The sequence below is a fragment of the Aplysia californica genome, unplaced genomic scaffold, assembly GCF_000002075.1.
Source record: "Aplysia californica isolate F4 #8 unplaced genomic scaffold, AplCal3.0 scaffold00316, whole genome shotgun sequence".
In the NCBI taxonomy this organism is placed as follows: domain Eukaryota; kingdom Metazoa; phylum Mollusca; class Gastropoda; order Aplysiida; family Aplysiidae; genus Aplysia; species Aplysia californica.
The window spans coordinates 82,734-90,449 of NW_004797586.1; the positions used below are offsets into that span (position 1 = coordinate 82,734).

General features: G+C 40.0%; 1 long non-coding RNA gene across 1 annotated transcript in view; it reads left to right on the forward strand.

The window, feature by feature from the left end:
- The first annotated feature begins 883 nt into the window (after positions 1-883).
- The window catches only part of LOC101860263, a 52,753-nt gene continuing 45,920 nt past the window's right edge, over positions 884-7,716 (forward strand). Inside the window, exon 1 of the long non-coding RNA XR_220650.3 lies at positions 884-1,054. This is a non-coding gene — a long non-coding RNA (uncharacterized LOC101860263). The remainder of the gene's footprint in view (positions 1,055-7,716) is intronic.

A 7,716-nucleotide genomic window follows, 5' to 3' on the forward strand; every position in this document is an offset into this window, starting at 1 on the left:
AATAACAATAATTGTATTTGTATTGAGAATGTCGGAAATTACAGATTGAAGCTGGACTGAAACGATTTAAATTTTGATAAAGTGGTGGACTCCCCTAGATGAAGATGAGCCGGTAAAGAGTTTCAACGGGGAGGGGTCGTGGTGTGAAAAAGTTCTCCCTCCGAGTCTCTGCTGACTTTAACTTTGGACAAGTCTAAAAAGTCTTTTCGTCGCCGATCTTAAAGGCCGAGATGGTATATATTCGATGATCATGTCACAAAGATATGATAGTGCAATGTTGTTGACGCACTTAGAACAAAGATTTCATAGCCCTTCAAGCTTGCTATGTTCCAAGGAAATGGAATCTCCCCGGTCCTGTTTTATCGGGTGAAAAAGGCCCTGAAGCCCCCCTCCCCCTAGTAATTCCTTTCCTTCTCCCCGTCCTCCTCTTCTTCTTCACCTTCTTCTAACCAATTCCCGGTTCCTCCTCCTTATTCCTTCACTTCTTCTTCTTCTTGGCCAGAATAGATATCTAGTTTACTGCGAAAACATTTTTGCGCGTGTGTTACAGAACCAATAATTAACTAGATTCTAGAAACTTGATCTACAGTAGAGCATTTATAAAAAAAATTGCAATTGACAATTTCTCGATTGAGAAACTGAAGCCTCAGCAATTTACATAACGTACAGTATTACAATTATAGAGAGCTTTTCGCTTGTATGGGCTACAGACTCTCTGGTACAATGAAGTGGTGAATGAAGACCAGAGATATCTATTCTACAGAAATTATTACAAGGCAGAAAAGTACATTCGAAAAGTAGAATTCGAAAATAAAAACGCTGTAGGGGCTAGCTCATTCATTCATTCTCCAATCCTAGATTTTGAACTTCCGGGTCAATTTCGTTTCGTGTGTTTTGGTTTTCCTAGCGAGTGAAACGCCAGATCTATCCCCTTGGGCCAAGTTGGCGTATTTAAAACACTGTTCTGGACTTAAACGACGATTGTTACTTTTAGCTTTGCATTGTCACCGAGGAAGGATAAAGCAAGGCTCTAGGCCTAGATCTATAACTCAAGGTAAATGTACTTTTTATGGTTGCTATTTGTGCAAACAGGTCTTCTAAATCTTCTAGACTCTAGAGATCTAGAGAAGTAGAATCTATAGATCAGATATCTAGATCTAGGATTTCGTTAGATTATTCGTTTCTGCTTCATTTCTATGGAGAGTCACACTAGATATCTAGCCAAGATCTAGATCTAGATCTAGTCTAGATCTAGATTCTGATCTAGAATCTAGATCTAGATCTAGATTTTACTATTTAGATCTACTCTAGATTTCTAGATCTAGATTCTGATCTAGAATCTAGGGGACCATACGCCCCAATAGTGCTTGGCGCTAGGGGACTGTACGCACTATAGTAGTGCTTGGCGCTAGGGGACCGTACGCCCCAATGCCAATAGTGCTTTTGGCGCTTGGGGGCCGTAGGCCTACGCCCTACCTGCGCTAAGCTGTCCCTGTAGTTTTATGCACCCCGCATAATTTAGCAAAATTTGATCGTTTTTAATTCCTGATTATTTTTCCGAAGTGATTATTCGGACTCGAGTCCGAATATGAAAAAATGTTATTCAGACTCTGATTCTTGTCCAGCATGACATCACTTCCGACTTCCGACTTCCTGTGACTCGTGACTCGTGACTCCGGCTTCCTGTCCTGCCTCACTCGTGACTCGCCTCAGGCTGGGTAGAGATCGGGATTACCTCGGGCAAAAAGGCGTTTTGTGCAGGAGCCGAGTTGTTATCTTATGATGAATTTGAGGCCGGCTTGAAAAGTTATAGCGCTTCTAATTTAAATGTTTATTTGTCAAGAGATCATCAGAAGCAATTAAAGATGGCTCGTTAGCGTGTGTCGGGGTCGGATGGGCGGCCTGCACACGTGTGGCTGTGTGCGTGTCAGGGAGGGGGGGGCACTATCGGTCCGGGCGTTGAACGTCGCATACGCGTCAGTCTTTTTCCCCCTGGCAACTGATCATTATTACAATAATAAGCTTATCTTGACGTAGATCTACGTAATGAATTGTGCGCTGGTCTATGGAATCAAAAGTTGCCGTATGCTCAGCTGGCTCTACACAGCAACACAACTTTTTCTTGGTAAACAATCGAGATGACACAGGCTTGTGTATTTGAACGAATTGGTCTTTTTTTTTTTTACACAGCTCATAATATGCAGGTGCCAGGTGGTCTGCTAATCTTCAATTTTACCTTTTTCTACAACAAAGAAAGTGGGAAACAGCGTATCAATGAGGCGGCGGGCATCGGATCGGCAGAAAAGGTGTGGGGGAAACTAAAAAATGGCGGAAAATTGGAAGCACTGAACGTTAGATCTATAGAACGAAGACACTTCCTTTTTTTCGGACCCGAATCCGAACATTTTTTCATATTCGGACTCGAGTCCGAATAAGACATTTTTTTATTCGGACTCGAGTCCGAATATGAAAAAATGTTATTCGGACTCGAGTCCGAATAACGACGGCCTTATTTTTCTTTATCATTCTTTGTTAAAATTAACAGAATCGCATAATTTCACTGGGTTCAGTTTGCAATAATTTCAGAATTATTTTGTTTGTGTTCATAAAACCGCGGGGACAGGCTAAGGCTTGGTGTTAAAGCGACCGTACGCAGATGTGCATGCATCTGGACTTTGCAAAAATACTAGAGGGAAACGGCCAGTTTAACGAAGCTCCTAGCGTTAGGAAGGAATACTAGGAGAGTGTTTATTTAAACGAAGTGGCTAGCCGTACTTATCTCTGTTTGGCTCTATCGACTCAAGCCTGTTAAGTACACAGGACAGGTCTCATTAGATCTAGATCTAGTAATTATTCAGGTTCAAATACATGCAAGTCAGTAAGGCACCTTTTGCTTTTGTCTGAAAATACTTTAGGCATTGCAATTCAGCCATCAATATTAAGTACGGCTAGCCTGGCTGTCTACCTGTATTTAAGTACGGCTAGACAAGAAGTCTACCCGTACTTAAAAGTACGGCTAGCCTGGCTGTCTACCTGTATTTAAGTACGGCTAGACAAGAAGTCTACCCGTACTTAAAAGTATGGCTAGACTGCCAGTCTAGCCGTACTTATAAAGGCCCTATTAACATTAGAAAACACTAAAACTAAAAATGTATATATTTACAATTCAGTAGGCCTATTTTTTTGTAAATGGTCAGTCTAGCCATCATATTAAGAATAAGTACGGCTAGACTGCGAGTCTAGGCGTACTTAAGTACGGCTAGACTGCCAGTCTAGCCGTCATTAAGTACGGCTAGCCTCTTTCTTAATTAAAATGTCTGAATACGATTTTGGGGTATCCAGTGGCGGTGGGTGAACCAAAATTTGAAATTTTCACTCGTCTGCACCCACGTTGTTGTTAAGTGTCAATAAAAGACATCAGAGAGAGAGAGAGAGAGAGAGAGAGAGAGAGAGAGAGAGAGAGAGAGAGAGAGAGAGAGAGAGAGAGAGAGTGTGTGTGTTTGTGTGTGTGTGAAAAACAGACAGAAAGAAAGAGAGAAAGAAAGAAAGAAAGTAAGTAAGAAAGAGGGGGAAGAGAGAGAGAGAGAGACAATGTGTGTGTGTGTGTGTGAGCGTGTGTGTGTGTGTTTGTGTGTGTAAGAGAGAGGGAGAGACACAGAGAGAGAGAGAGAGAGGGTGTGTGTGTGTGTGTGGAAGAACAGAAAGAAAGAAAGAAAGTAAGAAAGAGGGAGAGAGAGAGAGAAAGAGGAGGGAGACAGAGAGAGAGAGAGAGAGAGAGCGATAGAGAGAGAGAGAGAATTTGACAAAGTGTGTGTGTGTGTGAGAGAGAGAGAGATAGAGAGGGTGTGTGTGTGTATATGTGTGTGTGTGTGTGTGAGAGAGAGAGAGAGAGAGATGAACAAGTGTACACAAAGGGAATGTTTTGGAGAAAAATGAGTAGAGTAATAGTGTGTGTGTGCTCAGGTGTAATCTGCGTAGAGACGTGATTTAATTTTTCTGCTTTGCGACACACTAAAATAAATAAGCCCGATTCAATGATGCTGGACATTTTTACTCATTTCTTCATGCAGAACATGCCTGGGCACACACTTAGTCTTGATTACGTGCAAGACGCAAGATCAATTACTTACATTCAGTGACATAACAATAACAAGAAAAGAAAGGAAAATGAAAGTGTTGCTATACTATGGATTTAATTTACAAGTACTATTAACCCTTATTCCACACAAGGCGTCACATGATTAATGATCTCTTCTCAATCTTACAGCATAATTATACCCTGCTGACCCCATCGTTCGCCCCAACATTCCCTTCGCCAACTCTTTCCATCTCTCTCTCTCTCTCTCTCTCTCTCTCTCTCTCTCTCTCTCTCTCTCTCTCTCTCTCTCTCTCTCTCTCTCTCTCTTTCACTCTCTCTCTCTCCTTCTCTCTCTTTCTCACCCCCCCCCCTCCTCTCTCTCTGTCTCTCTTTGATGTCTTTTATTGACACTTAACAACAACAACAACGTGAGAAAAATTCAAATTTTGGCACACCCACCGCCACTGGATACGGTACCCCACAATCGTATTCAGACATTTTAAACATTCTTTGTAAGAACTCCTAACGCCAGGAGCTTCGTTAAACTGGCCGTTTTCCTCCAGTATTTTTGCAAAGTGCGGATGCATGCACATCTGCGTACGGTCCCTTAACACCAGGCGTTTAGCGCAGGTAGGGTGTACGGTCCATTAGTGCCAAGCACTATGGGGGCGTATGGTCCCCTAGCGCCAAGCACTATTGGGTCGAACGGTCCCCTAACAATAGCCTTTAAAGAACGATCTTGCTCAATTCGCCCCCTTCCCTTTTCCCTTTTCCCTTTTGAGGCTTTTGCTTCTTTTTTTCATCTGTTTTTCACCCCTCTTCCCGCCTTGGCTTGTTCTCCTTTGTTTCTTCAAATGACTTTTATTTTCAAATTGTCAAGTGTTGCCGGGTCTGCACACGGGAAGAGGATCGAAGTCGTGTTCCCGTACTGAGCAAGCGAGCCGAGGCTGTTTTGTTTTGCTCGCCTTAGCTCTCCGTAAACTCTGTTGCATTTGAACCACCGCTACATTATTTTTCTCGCGAGTATTCCTGTACTGTTTCCATTCACTTTGATTTTGAGCGATCGGAGCGTTTCAGTTGTGTGCCTCTGTGCCAATGATGGTGGATGATTCAGTGTGCCTTGAACGTAGCCTGCAAACTAAGTTCACGACGCCGTGAACGTAGTCATGTGAATCTATAGGACTAGGACAGTATTGCTTTGAAAACTGAAATACTTTGCCACACAGAGTCAGAGTATCTAGATCTACTGATGTAGATATCTAGTTTGTTCACTTAACCCTTTTAACTGACCACGGTTAAAACAAGAAAGGTCTAGATCTAGAAAGAGATTGCTATTTAATCTTTCAGATCTTTGCATACGGATCTAAAAGTTGGATGACCAGCAGAATCTAAAAGCCCATTCAGAAAGGTCACTGCTAGTTGGAGGAGGGGAGGGAGGGTGGTGTCGCTGTCTCAAAATGAACAATTTGTTGGCAAGGTTACTGTAAGTCATTTATTTAAATCTATGTGATTGCGTGTGTATGCATTCAAAGAGCAGTTTTTAATAAATAATATAGGGCCCAAAGAGGATTTACCTTTAATGTAACAGGATCAAGATTTTAAAAAAATCATAATATATTTTTGGTCACTGGCCTAGTGCAAAAGTACCATGCAAAGTTTCGTGGGCATAAAAGTAAATTTCTATGAGCTAGAAGTTTTTAACGCAGTCAGACGAAGTGAACAAGCTACAGATAATAAAGAATTGAGTTTTACAAGGCCTAGTGATCTCTTGTATTTGTCCGTTGATCTAGACTAAAATTAAAGAGTCAGATTCCTGCTCAAAATGTGACTACTCTCTCTGAAGTGTATCAGCCTCTTTGTTCTTACTGCTTACTGTGACTATATTGTCATATATATAGATAAATCTTTTGTCTCTTGACCAGAGTCATAGGGCAACCTTGTAGTTCAAGAATAGAAATGATAAGCTGAGAAGGTTTAAAATACTGAGTGAGTGGTATCATTCTAGCACACTGCAGTTTTGTATCTCGTTCTGTACTTTTAACATATGTCGAGGTCTCCTCGTCTAGTTTTGGATAATAAGCCGAGTCTGTAAGTCAAGTCATGGACTCCACACATCTCATGCTTCAGTCATTTGGATTTCTAATATAATTTAGACCTTCATTAGAAAGATTGAGAGGGGAAAATAAGGTGAACTGAACAAATATATAACACTTTTGTATTCAGTAAGCTTTTGTCTCAGTATCTGTGACTTGATAAGGAGGAAGCAATTGGCAAAGACAAAACTACACTTGAAACTGTCTAAGACAACCACTCATGCATTGTCTGAGAGGAGTAAAAGTGGTTTGTCCTTGACAGAGGTGTCAATATTACACAGTGTCATTATAATTCATATTTTATGTAAAAATCATACAAGGGAGGAAAAGAGAAGTGGACATTTGTACAAGTAATTGTTTAATACAGATAGTTCATTAGAGCAGGTTGGAATGTATTTGGAAGTTCCAATGAAATAATGATGGTCTGAATAATTAAAAGAATGAAGACATTTTCAGCCTTTTTAGCTATTTTATCGTATTTTACGATAGATTCTCTCTATATATATGTCATAAAAGTGATACCCAGTACAAATTACCTTCTGTGATGAATTAGAGAGTGGGTCAATTAGTGGTAGCTCCAGTACAACATATCAAATGGACCTTTTCTTTGCTTCAAATTTGATGCCAAAAGTCTATTAGGGCCTATCAATTTACTTGCACAAACAAAGGATCTGACTCTGCAGTGGGTTATACAAGTAGTCTTCTGATTAACTGTTTTCATGAGACATATTATATATTTATGAGCCTTTGTCAAAAGGTGGGGGTATTTGCATGAGGACTTTTAAAATCAACCACTACTCATGGAAAAATATGTTTTCTACTGAAAACGTTTTATGCATATGGCAAGGAAATAAGTTGGTCAAGCTACATGAGCAAGTAGATTGATGTGTGCATCTGATATCTTTTCATAGAAAGATAAAAGTACTAAAAATAGGGCATTTTTTACTAATCCTGAGTGCACACATAATTGTATGTTAAATACAGAATATTGTTAATCTTAAACTATCAAACAGTAGTGTATTCAAACATTGAAAATATTTATATACATATATTTATATCAGATCCATGAGCTAAAATTAAAAAACAAACATGTGGATTTTGGAGTATTTTATCAAATTGTGCCAAAATAGTAGTTTTTACCCCTCCATGAAAGAAATTCTGGCTGCCCTTGTCAGTACGAAATGAGCAATGCATGCACTGGATGTAATTTCTGATATCTATTGTTTTGTTGTTGTTGCAGTTTTACACTTTTTTTCATCCTATCATTCTGAATTAAAACATTCATTTATTTTAGATTTCTATTTTTACCACCCTGGTGTCTCACATGAGTAGTTTGCAGGTCTGTAAAGGTTTCAAATTGTTGGTGGTTGGAGGGTGCTGTAATAATATGGTCTGCTCACTCTTTCCTGTCAAATATCTATCATCCTTACATCCTCCTCTTTTTACCCTACAGTTACACCTCTTATCTTCGATTCTTATAAATGACATAATTGTGTTGCAAGTGCTGTAAAAACTCTTACACTAAGGTGTCAAATAAGCACCCAC